General features: G+C 43.9%; 1 protein-coding gene across 2 annotated transcripts in view; it reads right to left on the bottom strand.

Annotated features, from left to right (window-relative positions):
• Nucleotides 1-19,803, bottom strand: part of si:ch211-250c4.3 (uncharacterized protein LOC100535981 homolog) — a 184,568-nt gene that overhangs the window by 157,400 nt on the left and 7,365 nt on the right. The window contains exons 1-3 of one of the 2 annotated variants that reach the window (XM_059653182.1): nucleotides 7,983-8,222; nucleotides 7,082-7,303; nucleotides 3,117-3,189 (exon numbers count right to left, since the gene is read on the bottom strand). The gene's annotated coding sequence lies outside the window, so the exon portion shown is untranslated. Of the gene's footprint in view, nucleotides 1-3,116; nucleotides 3,190-7,081; nucleotides 7,304-7,982; nucleotides 8,223-17,689; nucleotides 17,844-19,803 lie in introns of those variants that run through there. The other variant, XM_059653181.1, reaches the window with a different exon arrangement.

Genomic DNA, 19,803 nt, shown 5'->3' with positions numbered 1-19,803 from the left:
CGATAATTTCCCTGCCATTGATGTAAGGCTCACCAGCCTGAAATTTCCCAGATTATCCCTGTTGCCCTTCTTAAACAGGAACGTTAGCTATTCTCCAGTCCTCTGGGATGTCTCCTATCACTAAAGAGGATTTTAAACTTTAGGAATAAAATAGACCTTAACCACTTAGTGGATACTCGCCAAACAGTGAGACCTCAAGGGAGTGATGTTCTCAATTGATAAGATCAAAGCTGAAAAACCAGAATAAACCCAAGGAGTCACACAGGCTCAGCAAGAGATGGTCATGTCTCATTCTCAGCTGTGGTGTCAGGCTCTTAAATCATCAGAACCCCAAGGATCCTGGGGAGTAATTGTGGGTCTAATGCTGGGGAGGAAGGGTGGCGGGGGGTGGGGGTTATGGTATATTTGGGTCAGTTAGATGAGGGTGTACAGGTACAGGTTAGTGAAGGGTGATTTGGCTCTGGGTGTGGAACATATTGTTGGTGTCCAGATGACTAATGGATATAAGAAATATTAGGAGTGGGTCACCTGGCCTTTTAGCTTGCCCGCTCTGCACAGATGCTGTCTGACCTGCTGTGGTTTCTAGCATTTTGTTTTTGTTTTCAGTACAGATTCCAGCATCTGCAGTAATTTGCTCCTACATCTGCTACTCAACAAGGTCATAACTTGACAGAACATAACTCAAACTTTACCACTCCCGCTGTATCCCTTAACTCCTACAAATAGACCAATCTCTGAATTTACTTGATACCTGAGCAGCCGTAGCTCTCTAAAGCAGTGATTCCAATGATTCACAAACCTGAGTGAAGAAATTCCATTTCAAGCCCACTGACTCCCACAGCTACCGAGAATACGCCTCCTCCCACCCACCCTCCTGCAAAAATTCCATCCCCTATTCCCAATTCCTCCGCCTCCACCACATCTGCTCCCAGGATGAGGCATTCCACTCCCGCACATGCCAGATGTCCCAGTTCTTCAAGGACCGCAGCTTTCCCCCCACAGTGGTCGAGAACGCCCTTGACCGCGTCTCCTGCATTTCCCGCAACACATCCCTCACACCCTGCCCCCGCCACAACTGCCCCCAGAGGATCCCCCTTGTTCTCACACGCCACCCCACCAACCGCTGGATACAACATATCATCCTCCGACACTTCTGCCATATACAATCCAACCCCACCACCCAAGACATTTTTCCATCCCTATCCTTGTCTGCCTTCCGGAGAGACCACTCTGTCCGTGGCTCCCTCACACTCCCCTCCAACCCCACCACACCCGGCACCTTCCCCTGCAACCGCAGGAAGTGCTACACTTGACCCCACACCTCCTCCCTCACCCCTATCCCAGGCCCCAAGATGACCTTCCATATCACGCAGATGTTCACCTGCACATCTGCAAATGTGGTATATTGTATCGCTTGCACCCGGTGTGGCTTCCTGTACATTGGGGAAACCAAGCGAAGGCTTGGTGACCGCTTTGCAGAACACCTCTGCTCGGTTTGCAACAAACAACTGCACCTCCCAGTCGCGAAACATTTCAACTCCCCCTCCCATACCTCAGACGACATGCAGTGCCACAATGATGCCACCCGAAGGTTGCAGGAACAGCAAGTCATATTCCGCTTGGGAACCCTGCAGCCTAATGGTATCAATGTGGACTTCACCAGCTTCAGAATCTCCCCTTCCCCCACCGCATCCCAAAACCAGCCCAGTTCTTCCCCTCTCCCCACTGCATCACAAAACCAGCCCAGCTCGTTCCCTCCCCCCACTGCATCCCAAAACCAGCCCAGCCTGTTTCTGTTTCCCTAACCTGTTCTTCCTCTCACCCATCCCTTCTTCCCACCTCAATTCGCACCTCCATTTCCTACCTACCACCTCATCCCACCTCCTTGACCTGTCCGTCTTCCCTGGACTGACCTATCCCCTCCCTACCTCCCCACCTATACTCTCCTCTCCACCTATCTTCTCTCCATCTTCAGTCCGCCTCCCCCCTCTCCCTATTTATTCCAGTTCCCTCTCCCCATCCCTCTCTCTGATGAAGGGTCTAGGTCCGAAACGTCAGCTTTTGTGCTCCTGAGATGCTGCTTGGCCTGCTGTGTTCATCCAGCTCCACACTTTGTTATCTTGGATTCTCCAGCATCTGCAGTTCCCATTATCACTGAAGAAATTTCCCCTCATCTCAGTGCCAAATAATCAATTCGACATTCTCAAACAGAGCCCTTGTTACCAATTTTAGTTTGATGTTATAGATGTTACAGAAATATGGGATCGCTCTCACCGCCCCACACCTGGTATCTGGGACACACTCACTGCACTTTCTCAGTTGTCGCTGGTGAGATCTGCATCACAGGAATGCATTTTCATCCAGTTAGAAAACAAGGCTTTCGAAAACACTAATAGATAGACTCTGGGGTAAAGCATCAAACAGCGCCAAAATACTGCATCTAAATTCTGTTTTCATTTTCTGTTTGTGAAATCTGGGTCCGAAATGAGCCAGACATTTAGCGACTCTTAAAATCGAACACTCCAGGCCAGGCCAGAAACAAGCAGACGTTGCAGAATCACAGTAAACCCAAACACTAAAAACATTCAATCTCTTCATGACTTCCTCCAGTGATCAACGGGATTTTCTGGTTTAATTTTCAGTGAGTATAGGTGGACCGAAGCCCTTCAAGCAGGACTAATTTTCAGGGAGAATTTTCTAATTCTGAAGAAGGGTGCAGACCCGAAACGTCAGCCTCCTGGCTCCTCTGATGGTGCTTGGCCAGCTGTGTTCATCCAGCTCTCCACACCCTATTACCTTGAAAGGTAATGAATGTTGTTTTGTGAATCTGATCGAACCCTCCCGTTTGGGGCAACCACAGGAACGCTTCAAACTGCGGAACACCATGCGACCTTCCCTCAATTAATCGTGCTGTTAGCACGGGATGGCCTTTTACCTCGTTTTGTGAATTTTAAGAAAAGTTTGCTAAGCGCAGAAAAGGAACACAGTTAGAGCAATACTTGCCACTTCTGAAATAGTTAGATCATAGACAGAGCATTATTCTAAACTAGCCCAAAACCCGATAGCTGAAATCCGCATTTACTTGCTTTGGTAAAATGTTACGAGAAAATATCTACCTGCAAGTCAGCAAATCTGGCAATCTTCCATCGCTTCAATCCAGTCAGGGATCTCGACAAGAGTGTACTGTGCCTTATTAGACAATCACAGAAAGCATATCACATAAACTGAAATCAGACACTCCGCTCCGTAAATTGCACGTAACTAAGCAGTTGCCGGAAAGAGAGAGTGGTAGAGAAAGGAGGCAAACTGCACATAGGCAATATTAAGAAACATAGATGAGAGTAGGAGGGGCTCAGGGGTAATTACACACAAATCCATGGAATACACGTAGGACTACATATCGGATAGCCAGCACCGGAAGCGTCCACTTGTTGGGACCATCCTATGAACATGTCGATGACCCACTGGAGTTTTCTCCCATGTTGAAGTTGGTTGCCTCGACAACAAAGCAGCTCTCAAGCCAGCCAACCTCTACACCCACAACCCGAGCTACAAATCTACTCCAAAACCTTTCCTCCCGTGTTTTCTCAATTAAATCTCAAAGCCAAACATCTGTTCCCTTTTACGTCATATTTGTTCTTTCCCGAAATAAAAACCGAAAGAACAGCAGATGCTGTAAATTAGGAACAAAAACAGAAGTTGCTGGCAAAGCTCAGCCGGTCTCACAGCATCTGCGAAGAAAAAAAGAAATCAGAGTTAACGTTTAGGGTCTGAAGAATCTGTTAACTCTGATTTATTTTCCTTCACAGATGCTGCCAGACCCCTGCTGAGCTTTTCCAGCAACTTCTGTTTTTAAGACTATAAGACATAGGAGCAGAAATTAGGCCATTCAACCCATTGAGCCTGCTCTGCCATTCAATCATGGCTCATAAGTTCCTCAACCCTATTCTCCCACTTTCTCCCCGTAACCCTTGATCCCCTTGATAATCAAGAACCTATCTATCTCTGTCCAGGCCATTCAGTATTCTGTAAGTTTCAGTTAGATCCCCCCTCATCCTGAGTATAGTTCCAGAGTCCTCAAACGTTCCTCATATGTTGAGCTTTCCATTCCTGGGACCATTCTCATGAATCTCCTTTGAACTGCTCCGGAGCCAGTACATCCTTCCTGAGATATGGGGCACAAAACTGCACACAATAGTCCAAATGTGGCTGACCAAAGCCTTATAAAGCCTCAGTAGCACATCCCTGCTTTTATATTCAAGTCCTCTCAAAATAAAGGCCAACATTGGATTTGCCTTCCTGACTACTGACTTAACCTGCAAGCTTATCTTGAGAAAATCCTGGACTAGAACTCCCAAGTCTCTTTGCACTTCAGACTTCTGAATTTTCTCCCCATTTAGAAAATAGTCCATGCTTTTATTCTTTTACCAAAGTATATGACCTCACACTTTCCCACATTGTACTCCATCTGCTACTTCTTTGCCCACTCTCCTAAGCTGTCCAAATCTTTCAGCAGCCTCCCCACCTCCTCCATACTACCTTTCCCTCCACTTATCTTTGTATTGTCTGCAAACTTAGCCAGAATGCCCATAGTTCATTCATCTCGATCATTAATGTACAAAGTGAAAAGTTGTGGTCCCAACACTGACCCTTGCGGAACACCACTTGTCACAGGCTGCCATCCTGAGAAAGACCCTTTTATCCCCACTCTCTGCTTTCTGCCAGACAGTCAGTCTTCTATCCATGCTAGCACCTTGCCCCTAACACCATGGGCCCTTATCTTACTCAGCAGCCTCCAGTGCGGCACCTTATCAAAGGCCTCCTTGAAGTCCAGGGAGATAACATCCATTGGCTCTCCTTGGTCTACCCTGCTCATTACTTTCTCAAAGAACTCTCGCAGATTTGTCAGGCATGACCCCCCCCCCCAACTTGATTAAATCATGCTGACTTTACCCTACTTTACCATACACTTCCAAATATTCAGAAATCCCATACTTTACAATAAACTCCAATATCTTACCTGTGACCGAGGTTAGGCTAATCAGCCTGTATTTTTCCATCTTTTGCCTTATTGCCTTTTTAAACAGGGGTGTCATGTTAACGATTTTCCAGTACTCTGGGACCCTCCCTGACAGGAGCGATTCCTGAAAGATCACCACTAATGCTTCCACTATCTCTTCAGCTATCTCCTTTAGAGCTCTGGGGTGTAGTCCATGTGGTCAAGGTGATTTATTCACCTTCAGTCCAATTAGTTTAGGCAGCACCTTTTCCTTGGTGATGGCCACCAGAGTCAGTTCTGTCCCCTGATTCTCTTGAATTTTTGGGAGATTACTTGTGTCTTCCACCATGAAGACTAATGCGAAGTAATTATTCATTTCCTCAGCTATTTCCTTGTTTCCCACTATTGTCTCTCCACCGTCATTTTCCAGTGGTTCAATGTCCACTTTTGCCTCTCTTTTTCCCTTTATAAATGTAAAGAAATGTTTACAGTCGACATCTATATTACTGGCTAGCTTACCCTCATATTTAATCTTCTCCCCCTTTATTTCTTTTTTTTTTTGCCCTCTGTTGGTCTTTGTAAGCTTCCCAATCCTTTGATTTCCCACTGCCCTTCACCACATTATATGCTTTCTCTTTTGCTTTTATGCTATCCCTGACTTCCTTAGCCAGCCATGGTCGCCTCATCTTCCCTGTACCGTGCTTCTTTTTCCTAGGGATGAATTTTTGCCGTGTCCCCTGAATTACTCCCTGAAACTCCTGCCATTGCTGTTCACTGTCTTTACTGCTAGGATCCTCTTCCAGTCAATTCTGCCCAGCTCCTACCTCATACCTCTGTAGTCGCCTTTATTCAACTTTAATACCGTTACCTCTGATTCTATCTTCTCCCTCTCAAATTTAGAACCATTACCTTAAGCTCCCCTATCAAATCTGCCTCATTGTAAGGAGGTATGGGATAAGGGGAAATGTGGCAGATTGGATTCAATATTGGGTGACCCTTAGAAGACAAAGGGTGGTAGTGGATGGAAAATATTCAACATGGTGCTCAGTTACGAGTGGTGTACAACAGGGATCTGTTCTGGGTCCTCTTCTATTTGTGATTGTTGTAAATGATTTGGATGAAGGAGTGGAAGGGTGGATTAGCAAGTTCGTATATGATACAAAGGTGGGTCGCGTTGTGGATAGTGCAGAGGGCTGTTCTAAGTTACAAAGGGACATTGATAGGATGCAGAGCTGGGCTGAGAAGTGGCAGATGGTGTTTAACCCTGAAAAGCGTGAGGTGATTCATTTTGGAAGGACAAAATTGAGAGCAGATTACAGGGTTAACGGAACGATTCTTGGCAGTGTAGAGGAGCAGAGGGATCTTGGGGTTCATGTTCACAGTTCTCTGAAAGCTGCCACCCAGGTGGATAGAGTTGTTAAGAAGGCATATGGTGTGTTAACTTTCATTAATAGAGGGATTGAGTTCAAGAGTCGTGAAGTTATGCTCCAGCTATACAGAATTCTGGTTTGGCCACATCTGAAGTATTGTGTCGAGTTCTGATCACCTCATTATAGGCAAGATGTGGAAGCGTTGTAAAAGGTGCAGAAGAGATTTACCAGGATGTTGCCTGGAATGGAGGGAAGGTCTTACGAGGAAAGGTCGAGAGAGCTAGGGCTTTTCTCTTCAGAACGACGAAGGATGAGAAGTGACTTGATAGAGGTGTACAAAATGATCAGTGGTATAGATATAGTGGACAGCCAGAGACATTTTCCTGGAGAGGAGTTAGCTTTTACGGGGGGGCATAGTTTTAAATTGAAAGGAGATAGATATCGGGGAGATGTCAGAGGTAGGTTTTTTACTCAGAGAGTGTTTGGGGCATTGAATACATTGCCAGGGAGGATAGTGGAGTCAGCCTCATTAGGGCCGTTTAAGTGGCTATTAGATAGGCATATGGATGATAGTATAAGGTAGCGGTAGCGGTTAGACAGACCTTAGATTTCAGGTATAAGTTTGGTACAACACTGTGGGCCGAAGGGCTTGTACTGTGCTGTACTGTTCTATGTTTTTTGTTTTATTGCACAACACTAAACCCAGTATTACCTGTTCCCTCATGGGCTCCACCACCAGCTGCTTCAAAATGCCATCTCGTAGACATTCCACAGGGTCTAGGCCCGAAACGTCAGCTTTTCTGCTCCTAAGCTGTTGCTTGGCTGGCTGTGTTCATCCAGCTCCACACTTTGTTATCTCAGATTCTCCAGCATCTGCAGTTCCCATTATCTCCTTTTCTCGCAATCCACTACCAATATGATTTTCCCAGTCCACCTGCATATTGAAATCCCACATGATCACTGTGACATTGCCTTTCCTTCACACCTTTTCTATCTCCTGGTGTATCTTGCGCCCCAGCTCCTGATTACTGTCTGGAGGCCTGTAAACAACTTCAACTTTGGCTTTTTTACCTTTGTGGTTCTGCAATTCTACCCACACAGATTCTATACCATCTGACCCTACTTTGTTTATTCCTACTGATTTAATTTAATTTCTTACTAATATACCCCCTTGGCCCACCTGCCTGTATTTTCGATAGAATGTATATACTTGGATATTCAGTTCCCAATCCCGATCCCCTTTAAACCATGCCTCTGTGATGCCTACCACGTCTTACCTGCCAGTTTCAATCTGCGCCACAAGCTCATTTACCTAATTCCTTATACTGCATGCATTCAGATATAACACCTTCAGTCCTGTATTAACCATCCCTCTTCTCATTTTCATTCATTTTTCCAGTGTCTGATTGCTAGCCCTTTCCAAGCACTGTTTGTGTCTGTGCTGGAGACTATAATAGCCTCTCCTGAGTTCTCCTTCCCTATCATCTCTTTCATATTTTTCCACATAGTTGAATCCACCACCACAGAAGTTAGCCTGCTGCTTTTTTACCCCACTGGGGCATTCCCTACACCCCCATTATCTACTTTAAAGTCCTGTTGACCAGCCTATTTACCCTTTTCACTTGAACATTGGTCCCAGCTCGATTCAGGTGGAGACCGCTTCAGCAGTACTGATTCTTCCTGTTCCAATACTGATGCCAGTGCCCCATGAAAACAAGCCCCTCTTTCCTGCATCACTCCTGTAGCCTTATTCTCATGCCCTCTGCCAATTAGCACATGGGAGGAGTCTTTGATGTTGGCAGCCTTTCTGCAGCAATGAGATGTGTAAATGGAGTCCGTGTGTGGGAGGGAGGCTTCCATGATGGTTTGGGATGTGCAGTCAACCTTCTGTAGTGAACTGGAGCTTCAGTGTTATACCCTGAAAGGTGCAGTTAAAAAACTTAACTCAAAAATATTCTCCAGGAAGCGAGCATCAAAAAGGACATTTACTTTCAAGGAGATGAGGGAATGACAGTTGAAAAATGCATTGATTCGGGAAAGACAATAAAGCTGTGTTAGAAATAGCTCAAAATGATCTGTGTGTTGTATACACTGGCAAGCTTGTGACCAAGCCCGAGGGAGGATGAGTCAGACACACAAGAGCTAAGTTCCTTTAAGGATTATGACATAATATTTACCCGCTTTGCCAAAGTACAAAAATAGCATTGCCACTGTCAGCTCAGAAAACCAGCTCAATCCTATCCACGCCAAATCCCAAATGTGGCACAACTAAGTGGATTGGTTTGACTTGAACATACTTTGGCAGGAAGAATAGAGGAGCTGAGTAAATAGAGAAAGACTGCAGAAAGCTGCAGGACAGACGGATTTGGGAGTACTAGTGCATACATCATGAAAAGCCAGCATCCATTTTGAGTAGGTATTAGGGAAGAAAAATCGAATGTTGGCCTTTATTTCAAAGGGAATGGAGTACACCTAGTTCTCCTATAATATGACAGTTGCTTTCTTGCATGGCCTTGTGCTAAAGAAAACCGCCTCAGAAAATTGCATTAAAGGGAAATCTCTTTAGACAGAAGGTATATAGCAGAAGGTTCACCTTATTCAAACAGCATCCACTATTCATGTCACAGCCAATTCGCATCAACAAAACATACATTATACCTGTAAAAAACTAGGAAGGTCTTGTTGAAGCTATACAAGACGTAAGTCAGACCACATTTGGAACACTGTGAACAGTTCCAGTGCCCTTATCTCAGGAAAGATTAACTGGCCTTGGAGACAACCAGAGAAGGTTCTTGCATTTGGAGGGACTATCTCAAGAGGAGAGGGTCGGTAGGTTCAGCTTGAACTCTTTCGAACACAGAAGAATGAAAGGAGTCCTCATGAAATGTAGAAGATTCCTAGGGAATTGACAGAGTTGATGCAGAAGGGTTGTTACCTCTTTTGGGAGAGTCAAGGACCAGAGGGAATAATCTCAGATGAAAAGGTCACACACTTAAAATGATGATGAGGGAGATCTTTGCTAGAGGATAGGCTATCTATAGAATTCATCAGCACAGAAGGCTGTAGAGATTAGTTTGTTAAATATGTTCCAGGCTGAGGTAGACAGATTTTGAATCAGGAAATCGAGGGTCATGGGGAAAAGGCAGAAAAGTGGAACTGAGGGTTATCAGATCAGCCAAGGTCTCATTGAGTTGCAGGACAGATTTGATGTGCTGCACGATCTATTTCTGCCCCTACACCTCGCTGTTTTATTTACCAGCAGTGACAGAAAAGAGTACACCGGTGCCAGTAAACCAGGTAGGACACGTTGGATTGATTCCAGATGACAGCTATATACCATATAACAACAGCTACCTCGATGGAGTAAACTTGAGAGACCATGTATTAAGAAGGATGCAACATGGTCAAGTCAGATAAGGGATCATCCTGAGGTATCCTGTGAGTTTCATAAAATGCCTGTAAATTACACACTGTTAAAGCTAACTGAAAGCTGGCATTAACATTGTGTGTTGGAGAGGGATGGACACTGTATTACCATCATTAAGAAAGAATGTAATTATCAATTTGAAAACCCAAGCACTGTTCATGGGATAAACTGCACCCCCCCATCATATTTACAATCACACTTGCGCAGAAATTAGTGTAAGGAATACAATGAACGGACAATTACAGGAATTTGCAGAAAGGTTTGATTATAATGTCCTGCAACTTCCCGAACAGGTGACGAATAAAAGGGATCATTGCAAAATCCCAGAAAGTGCATTCCCACTTTTAGCAACGCAACAAGTACGTTTAATAAAAAGATTGACAATACAAAGATTACCACATGGTGAAAGAATATGTGGAATTGAGTTTTGCATGTGCTTGTTTATTCATGGATTAGAATTTTATCAAATGTCTTCACTTATTGATTATCATGTTTCTGCTAATCTGTGTACAGCAACACAGAAAAAGGATGTATCAACTGCTGGCTCCATTAGTAACTGAACTCAAATGACAACATTTAATGTTCTGAAACTCCAGTGGTGTATACAAAGAGATTACTCTGGATGATTTGCAAAATAAATAAGCAGTAATTAAGGTTCTAGAATATCACTGTAATCTATATTTTAAAGGGGAGTGGCTGTAGGCCGATTTCAGGAAATCACTAATTCTTGGAATCTTTTCTTGTGTATCTAATTTCTGTTTTGCTTTGGCTTCGAAGAAAATCTTAACTCAAGGAAGGCGTCACCAGACCTGAAACATTAACTCTGTTTTTTCCTTCAAGATTCAGCCAGACCTGTTGAACTTGTCCAGCAACGTTGTTTTTGTTCCCAATTAAGAACCTATCTATCTCTGTCTTAAATCTAGAATCCAAAACTAGAGGGCATAAGTTTAAACGTAGAAGGGAAAGATTTTAAAGGGACCTAAGGAGAAACTTTTTCCACAAAGGATGGTGCATGTATGGAGCGAGCTGTGAGGGGCGGTGGTGGAGATGGGTACAATTAGAACATTTAAAAGGCACCTGGACGGGTACATGAATAGGAAGGGTTTAGAGGGCCAAATGCAGGAAAATGTGACTAGATCAGTTTAGAATATAGGGTGGGGTTGATGAGTTGGATCGAAAGTCTGATTCTGTGCTGTATAACTCTGTGACTTGGCCAGCACAGCCCCTCTGCAACAATGAGTTCCACAGAGTCACCATCCTCTGGCTGAAGAAATTACTCCTTATCTCAGTGTTAAACAGTTGTTCCTTCACTCTGAGGCAATGCCCTTAAATCCTAGTCTGTCTTTCTGGTGGAAACATCTTCCTCATATCCACCCTATCCAGGCCTCTCGGTGTTCTGTAAACTGCAGTAAGATTCCCCCCAATCCTTCTAAACTATATTGAGTACAGACCCACAGTCCTCAACTGCTCCTCATATTACAAGCTCTTCATCCCAGGATCATTCTTTTATACCACTTCTGCATCTCCTCCAATACCAACACATCACTTGAGAAAGGATGTACTGGCACTAGAAGTGAGAGGGTTGGCTTATGAGGGGAGATTAAGCGAACTAAGACTGTACTCACTGGAATTTAGAAGAATGAGGGGAATTTTATGGAAACATATAAAATTATGAAGGGGATAGATAAGATAGGAGCTGGGAGGTGGTTTCTACTGGCAGGTGAAATTAGAGTTAGAGGGTGTAGCCTCAGAGTAATGGGGAGCAGATTTAGGAGTGAGTTGAGGAAGAACTTTTTCACCCAAAGGGTGAAATTCCCTGCCAAGTGAAGCCATTGAGGCTACCTTGTTGAGGGTTTTTAAGGCAAAGATAGGTTTGGAACAGTTAAAGGAATTAAGGGTTATGGTGAACGGGCGGCAAAATGGAGCTGCGTCCATGGAAAGATCAGCTATGATCTTATTAAACGGCAGAGCAGGCTCAATGGACCTGATATCCTACCCCTGCTCCAAATTCTTATGTTTGTATCCCTCCTTAGATAAGGGGCCCAAAATTGCTCACAATACTCCAATTGTGGTCTGACCATGGCCTTATACAGCCTCAGCAGTCCATCTCTGCTCTTGTATTCTTGCCCTCTCAAAATGAATGCCAACATTACATTTGCCTTTCTAATCAGGAAGTTAATCTTAAGAGAATCCTGAGCCAGCACTCCCACATTCCTTTGTGCTTCAGTTATCTGTAGGCTTTCCCATTGAGGAAATAGTCTACGCCTCTATGCTCCAACTGAAGTGCACACCTGTCTTGTGTCATCGACAAACTTAGCAATAATGCCCTCAATTACAACGTCCAGATCGTTAATGTATAACATGAGTATTTGTGGTCCCAACACTGACCCCTGCAGACCTCCATTAGTCACAGGCTGCCATCCTGAAAAAGACCCCTTTATCTGCACTGTCTGCCTTCCACCAGTCAGGCAATCCTCTATCCATGACAGTACCGTGCCCTAACACCATGGTTTCTCATTAGCAGCTTCCTGTGTGAAACCTCTCCTCGTAAGACAAGCCCTCCAGTCCAGGCAGCATCCTGGTAAACCTGCTTTGCACCCTCTCCAAAGCCTCCACATCTTTCCTATAATAGGGCGATCAGAACTGGACACAATATTCCAAGTGTGGTCTCACCAGAGTTTTGCAGAGCTGCAGCATAACCTCGCGGCTCTTAAACTCGATCCCCCTGTTAATGAAAGCCAAAGCACCATATGCTTTCTTAACAACCTTATCCGCCTGGGTGGCAACTTTGAGGGAGCTATGCACTTGAACACCAAGATCCTGCTGTTCCTCGACACTGCCAAGAATCCTGCCTTTAATCCTATATTCAGCATTTAAGATCAACCTTCCAAAATGCAGGGGAAGGGGTCTGGGTGGGATGCTCTTTGGAGGGATGTGTGGACTTGTTGGGCTGAATGGCCTGTTTCCACACTGCAGGGAGTCTATGATTCCTACTGTATGCTTTTGCTTTTATGCTGTCCCTGACTTTCCTTATCAGCACTAACTGCCATATTCTCCCCTAGTATATTTCTTCTTCGTTGGGATGAATTTCTGCTGTCCCTCCTGAATTACCCCCAGAAGCCCTGCTTGCTACTTCTCTGTTTCCCTGCTAGAGTCCTCTCCCAATCAACAACAGCCAGCTCCTCCCTCATGTCTTTGTAGTTATCTTTATTCAATTTTAATACCATTACATCTGATTCCAGCTTCTCCCTCTCAAACTGCAGGGTGAACTGTATCATATTATGGTCACTGGCCCCTTGGGCTTCCTTAGCCCTTAAGCTCCCTCATCAAATCTCCCTTACTTCACACCGTCAAACATTAAACATTGATTTTAACCCTGGAGGGATTGCGACTTAATGATGCACAAAATTAATTCAATTATATAGCCAGTTCTGAAGAAGGGTCACTGGACTCTAACGTCAACTCTGTTTTCTCACCACAGATGCTATTAGACCTGCTGAGTTTCTTCAGAAATTTCTGGTAGCTGTATTTTAAATATCTGGATTTTGGCCCTGATCCCAAGCATACCCGAATTCAGCTGTGTTTTGACTGGATTTTTTTTACCCTCAATGTTTATGTCAGAGCTATTTCATTGTTTTCAAAGAGTAATTGACCTCATTATATTGACTGCAGTGTCCCTTGAGCTACACGCCAGTGCAGTGTATAAGCTGACACGGGTGGTCAATGAAACGGAATTCGATTGATGGACAATATTCATTTGAGAGACATCAAGGATGGCTCTACAGCCTGATGTTTTCTGAAACAAGCAGATTTTGCTCTGTCTGTCAGAGATGACACTCACCTTTTGTTCTGATTTTCGGTTTTGAGAAACTCAGGAAAGAAGAGTCAAAAGACTGGAATTAGGCCACACTGCTCCCAGAATTCAGTGCTGTAGGCAAGTGGTCAATGGTCCACCAGTGAAGATGATGGAGAGAACAGACATTGATGGAGAGACCAAGTGGAGATACCCCTCCCATGTAGAGTTATTCAGAGACTTGGTCATCTATGTGTCAAAGGTCATTTTACCATTCTAAGGACTTGACTAACCTAACATTTCTTTATCATTTTGGGTAGAGGGTAGATTGATTTGGGGTTAATGTTTGGGCTTTACTAAAGTTGCAACTGTTTCCTTCTTCCCAGATGTATAACCAATTACTGTCCTTCTTCTAATATCTGGGCGTGAATGGGTAATGAACAATTAAACAACTCACTGGAAGGCTCCACAAATACCCCCGCCCTCAATGAGAGAAAGCCCAAAATGTCAGTGCAAATCATAAGGCTGACGCATTCACAGCAATCTGCAGCCAGAAGTGCCTTGTGGATGATCCATCTTCGCCTCTTCCAAAGGTCCCCTTTATCACAGATACCAGTCTGCAGCCAAACTGATTCACTCCACATGATAGCTAGAAATGGTTGGAGGCAAGATAATGCAAAGATTATAGGCCCTGACAAATTTCACAATCATACTGAATACTTATGCTCCAGAAGTTGCCTCACCCCTAGCCAAGGTGTTCAAGTAGAGTTGCAACACTGGCTAACGCTCAACAATTTGGAAAATTGCCCAGGAATGTTCTGTGCACAAAATGCGGAACAAATCCAAACTGGCTAATTACCACCCTATCAGTTTACTCTTAATCATCAGTAAAGTAATGAAAAGTATCATCAACAGTGCCATGAAACAGCACCTGTTCAGCAATAATCTGCTCAGTGATGCCCAGTTTAGATTCCGCCAGGGCTAATTCAATTCAATTCAGTTCAACACATTGGCACCACATCCACAAACATCCATTCCCTCCACTACCAGTGCTCAGAAGCAGCAGTATGTACAAGATGCACTGCGGGAATTCAAAGATCCTCGGACAGTGCCTTCCAAACACATGACCACTCACACTTAGACGAATAAGGAAAGCAGATATATGGAAATGCCTTCCAAACACATGACCACTCACACTTAGACGAATAAGGAAAGCAGGTATATGGAAATGCCTCCACCTGCAAGTTCCCCTCCAAGCCACTCACCATCCCAACTGGGAAATACATTGCAGATCGTTCACTGTCTCTGAATCAAATTCCTGGAATTTCCTTAATGGCATTATAGGTCACAGCACATGGACTGCAGAGGTTCAAGAAGGTAGCTTTCCACCACCTTCTGACGGGCAATTCGGGACGGGCAATAATTGCTGCCAAGACAGGAACATGTACGTCTCGTGCAAGAGTTAAAAAGAAGGAACTGAGTTGGCATTTTTCATCAATTTTCATAGCGGAAGACACCATCAGCCTACCAGAACCTCAGTGAGTGGGGGCAGAGGTGAATGTAGTGGCTAGCACTAAGGAGGAGATGTTGGGGAAGCTCAAAAGCATGGAGATGGATAAATCACCTGGAACCAGAAGGACCACACCCCAGGGTTGTGAAGAAGATTGCTGAGGAGATTTTAGAAGCATTGGTGGTGATCTTTCAGGAATCACTGGAGACAGGGAGAGTGTCAGAAAGGAAGGGAGGCAGAAGTCAGGAAATTATAGGTCAGCTAACTGACTCAGTCACTGGTAAGACTTTGGAGTCCATCATTGAGGTTGAGATTACAATGTACTTGGAAGTGCAGGTAAAATAGGGCAGAGTCAGAATGGCTTCATCAAGGGGAGGCCATGCCTGACAAATGTTAGAATTCTACGAGGAGATATTGAGTAAGTTAGACAAAGGAGAACCAGTGAATGTGATCTATATATATTTCCAGAAGGCATTTGACAAGTGACCTCACAACCGGCTGCTAAATAAGAGACCATGGTGTTGGGGGCAAGGTACTGTCACAAATAGAGGATTGGCTGACTGGCAATAGGCAGAAAACAGAGATATAGGGGTCCTTTTCAAGATGGCGCCTGGCTTCGAGTGGAGTTCCACAGGGGTTAGTGTTGGGATCACAACGATGCATGTTATACATTAATAATCTGGATGAAAGAACCGAGGGCTTTGTTGCTAAGGTTATAAATGCCACAAAGATAAATGGAAGGACAGATTGATGAAGCCAGGAGGCTGCAGAAGGACTTAGACAGGCTAAGAGAGTGGACAAAGAAGTGGCAGATGGATACAAAGTGAGAAAGTGTGAGGTTATGCACTTTGGTCGGAAGGGATGAGTAGATTATTTTCCAAATAGAGAAAGGCTTCAGAAATCTGAAGCACAAAGGGGTTTGGGAGTCCGAGTTCAGGATTCTCTCAAGATTAACATGCAGCCTCAGTTGTCAGTTGGGAAGGCAAATGCAGTGTTAGTGTTCATTTCAAGAGAGAAAACAGAAAGGCAGAAATACATTGCTAAGGCTGTATAAGGCTCTGGTCAGACCACAGTCGGAATAGTGTGAGCAGTTTTCGATTATGAAAGGATCTGCTGGCTTTGGATGGGTCCAGGAGAGGTTTACAGGAATGATTCTGGGGATGAAGGGCTTGTCATATGAGGACTCTGGTTCTGTGTTCAGTAGAGTTCAGAAAGATGAGGGGGACTCACATTGAAACTTACAGATCCTGAGAGGCCTAGATAGGGTGGGTGTGGAGAAGATGTTTTTGCCAGGCGGAGATAATTTAGAATCTCTGCAGTGTGGAAGCAGGCCATTTGAGCCCATCAAGTACACACCAACCTTCCAAAGAGCATCCCTGTAACCATGCATTTTCCATGGATAACCAACCTAGCCTGCACATTCCTGGATATATTCTTGGGCAATTTCGCATCACTCGCCTACCTACGCTGCACATCTTTGGACAGCTGGAACAACATGTTATAGTTCAAAATGACCTATCTTTTCAAAAACCTCAAAATGACCTTAAATATAACCAATTACATTGGAATGAGGAGAGAACTGGCTAAACTGGATTGGATAAATAGATACAGATGCATGGCAGTAATTAAAGAAAGAGAAACGATTGAAAAAAAGTTTTCAAAATGATCAACAAAAATATAACCACTGAGAAAAACAAACTTAACAAAACTGATACACCTGAGATACATCTAGGAACACTCTACATTGTATACAAGAGTCAGATAATATGGTGAATAATAGCAGTAAACCTGAGACTTGGAAATACTTATAAACTCAGAAGGGGAACCAAAAATGAGGAGATTTGAGTTTAAACACGTTGATCACATAAAACAACAGATTAAGAGTTTGATAAGAATAGCCTTCATAGCACATTAGTCCACAAACACGCAGACCAAGGGTTGCAGCTCGTTTTTAACCCATTTTGTGTATTTGTGGAAGGGAATATTCCCTCACATTGCCAAAGAGTCCATGGCTGCGGGCTAATTGCTAGAAAATGGAGTTAAGTACAATCAGATCTTTGTTGGCTGGCATCATGAAAGGCTGAATGGCCTCCTTCCATAAGTGTCAAGGCCAATGAGAATAGAGAACCGAACCCAAATTATTTACAGAAACATTGAATGTTTGGACAATACCATTTTTTATTATCTTTAAAAGAAGTCTGCAGGCCAAGCCTGGCTGACAACATAATTTCTGATCATGGAATTCACTGAATGCTGAAAGATTCCATAAATGAACCCTTGGAATGTTGTTTCTAGTAGGGTCGTGAGGAAACTTCAAAGCTGGAGAGTGACTTCAAAAGACAGACATGCGAGGCTATTTAAGACAAGATAACGTTTCAGGGCTTGAAAGGGTAGGAGAGGATGATATGGTCAATATTTAAGAAACATTTACTTGTGTATTTGTGATGCCATGACATTCAGGTTATGTACCAAGTGCTCGAAAATGGGATTACAATAGATTGGTGGTTGTTTTTGACGGTGCAGACTTGATGGGCTGAAGGGCATCTTTCTGTGCTGTAGATCTCTGGCTAATATAGTTAACCCTGCTTACCTGAAGATTGGAGGCAGAATGTCCTTGGCCATTGAAGTGTTCCCTGACTGGGAGGGAATAGCCCTGTCTGGTGATTGTTGCGTGGTAGCCATTCATCAAGTGTCGTAGCATCTGCACGGTCCCACCAATATACCGTGCCTCGGGGCATCCTTGCCTGTGACAATGGATAAATAAGACACTGACACCTCCACACCTGTTCATGGTATTGTAAGGATAATTGAGAGAACCATAGACCACTCTTTGAATGCCAATACCTCCACTGCAACAAACCATACCATGAGCTGATCTGCTATGTGATACAATTTGAATTGAATATCTATCACTCTGCTGAGCTTCATCTTACTGCAGCAGAGTTGCTATTTAAACAAACTACTGTGAACAACCTTCTGCAGATACCATTGTCTACACTCGCAGCAGTATAACGGGCGAAATGCCAAATTCCCAAAATGGAATAGCCCTTATCAAAACATTGGTCATACATTGAAGTGCAAGAATTCAAAGAATATTAAACAAAACCATCAGAAACTTTAGACATGTGGTTGGACAACAATTGTACCAAGCACAAACATGAAATGGTGTGACACAGCAAAAAACTGATGTCAAATCAGATTAATGTACACAGAAACAAAGTAACTCAATACTTAACTGAACATAGCTGAAAACACAGCACTCCCACAGAATTATGGACTTATTGGAAGATATCAGACCAAGTTCACTGTAGACAAGTCTGGGCATGTTGGTAAAACACAACAAGGATCAGAGGTTCATTAGGTCATTGTTAAACTCTGCCACACTTGAGCCCATTAATCCAATTAATCAAGATCTCCTTGTAATATTAGATAACCTTCTTCAATGCCCGTATCAACACCAACTTGAAGTCATGAAGTTGTAGAGTCATAGAGCTGTACAGCGTGGAAACAGATCCTTCGTTGCAACTCATCCATGCCAACCAGATATCCTAAATAAGTCTAGTCCCATTTGCCAGCACTTGACCCATGTCCCTCTAAACCTTTCCTACCCATACACACATCTAAATGCCTTTTAAAATGTTGAATATTGTACCAGCCTCCACCACTTTGGCAGGTCATTTCATACACGCACCCCCTCTGCATGAAAATGGTGTCCCTTAGGTCCCATTTAAATCTTGCCCCTCTCATCTGAAACCATTCTCTTGAGAACAAAGAACAAAGAGCAAATAAAATTACAGCACAGGAACAGGCCCTCCAAGCCTGCACCGATCGAGATCCTTTGTCTAAGCCTATCATCTATTTTCTAAGGGTCTGTATCCCTTTTTTCCCTGCCTATCCATGTACCTGTCCAGATACATCTTAAAAGACACTATCGTGCCTGCATCTACCACCTCCACTGGCAACGCGTTCCAGGCACCCACCACCCTCTACGTAAATAACTTTCCACGCATATCTCCCTTAAACTTTCCTCCTCTCACTTTGAACTCATGACCCCTAGTAATTGAGTCCCCACTCTGGGAAAAAGCTTCTTGCTATCCACCTTGTCTATACCCCTCATGATTTTGTAGCCCTCAATCAGGTCCCCCTTAATCTCCATCTTTCTAATGAAAATAATCCTAATTTACTCAACTTTTCTTCATAGTTAACACCCTCCATACCAGGCAAAATCCTGGTGAACCTCCTCTTCACCTTCTCTAAAGCATCAACATTCTTTTGGTAATGTGGCGACCAGAACTGTACACAGTACTGTATATGTGGCCGAACCAAAGTCTTATACAAATGTAACATGACTTGCCAACTCTTGTACTCAATACCCGGTCTGATGAAGAAAAGCATGCCGTATGCCTTCTTGACCACCCTATTGACCTGCGTTGTCACCTTCAGGGAACAATGGACCTGAACACCCAGACCTCTCTGTTCATCAATTTTCCCCAGGATTTTTCCATGTACTGTATAGTTTGCTCGTGAATTAGATCTTCCAAAATGCATCAGCTCGCATTTGCCTGGATTGAAATCCATCTGCCATGTATCTGCCCAATCCTCCAGTCTATCTATATTCTGCTGTAATCTCTGACAGTCCCCTTCACTATCTGCTACTCCACCAACCTTAGTGTCATCTGCAAACTTGTTAATCAGACCACCTAT

The sequence above is a fragment of the Stegostoma tigrinum genome, chromosome 20, assembly GCF_030684315.1.
Source record: "Stegostoma tigrinum isolate sSteTig4 chromosome 20, sSteTig4.hap1, whole genome shotgun sequence".
NCBI classification, from domain to species: domain Eukaryota; kingdom Metazoa; phylum Chordata; class Chondrichthyes; order Orectolobiformes; family Stegostomatidae; genus Stegostoma; species Stegostoma tigrinum.
The sequence above is the reverse complement of the archived record's forward strand: the minus strand, read 5'-3'. Positions and strand labels throughout refer to the sequence as shown.